We start from the raw sequence: 1,188 nt of genomic DNA on the forward strand, positions 1-1,188 counted from the left end.
ACCAAGAGCAAAGATTATTTTCAATGGGGAAAGACTCTCTAGGCTTTAGTCATTCCCCTTGCAAATATGGACCAGGCAAAGATGCCCACTTTGACCACCCTTATTCAATATTTGATATACTTGCTAGGGCAATACAAGAAAAAGAAATAGGAGCATCTAGATCACCCAAGAGGTTGTAAAACTTCTGCTCTATGCAGATGATATGATAGTATACACCTAAAACTCCAATTATTCATGGGCAAAAGAAATAAAAAAAAGACAAACCTATTAGACCTAGTAAGGCAATTTAGAAGAATGGCAGCATACAAAATGAATATACAAAAACCAGTGGAATTCTTCTATAATAAAAAAGTAAACACAGATAAGGAAACTATGATATCAATGTATGAATAAAAATATATAATAATATTATAACTTCCCGAGATTTGTAGAGTTGTTCGTCTTAGATTTGGCAAAATGAAAGCCTTTGTGAGTTAAGAAGGCTGCTGCTTCTACTTGCTTCCCTGATTTGGACATGTTCTGGGCTAGAGGATTGTGACTGCTTATTTGTTGTTGTTGTTTTTGTTTTTGTTATTGTTGTTTTAGTTAAAAGAGCATTGTTTAGTAAAGAAGAAATACTAAACACCAATTTATTTCTGGAGTCTGGTTGTCCAGCAACAGATGTGCAACAAGAAAATTTCTCTTGATTTACACTAACTCCCTTTGTGGAATTTTAGCAGAGGTTGTCACTGGCACTGCAGTTTTGCATTCCTAGTTTATCTATGTGCCAAAGAATGAATTCATTGCTGCTCAGCTTGTCTTGCCTTATACAATTCTGAGCCATTACTTCTCGCCTGATGAACATCTTACCAAGATTCCAACTGGGTGAGCAGATTTCTCTGCTCATTTCTGATCAGTTCTGGTTCAAAGTATAGTTGAGAGTCTGCCAGAGCTGTAATTATAGTCATACCCTAGCTAAAAAGGTCAGCACCTTTTATGGACTAGAAGCTTCTCGGACATTCGTTCAACCATGAATTTGAGCAACAGTGCAGAAGCAATCCAGTTTAACACAAGGCATTTCTATTTCATTGTTTTTAAACTGGTTTTAATCTATTATAATTCCTTCATTCTGCCTTTGAGAAAAGGTCATAGATGTTTTTAACTTTCTGGGTGGCCATGAATTAATAAATAAAACGTCTTATTTTTTAA

The sequence above is a fragment of the Elephantulus edwardii genome, unplaced genomic scaffold (genome assembly GCF_000299155.1).
Source record: "Elephantulus edwardii isolate Elephantulus edwardi_28Jun2011 unplaced genomic scaffold, EleEdw1.0 scaffold00334, whole genome shotgun sequence".
Lineage (NCBI taxonomy): Eukaryota > Metazoa > Chordata > Mammalia > Macroscelidea > Macroscelididae > Elephantulus > Elephantulus edwardii.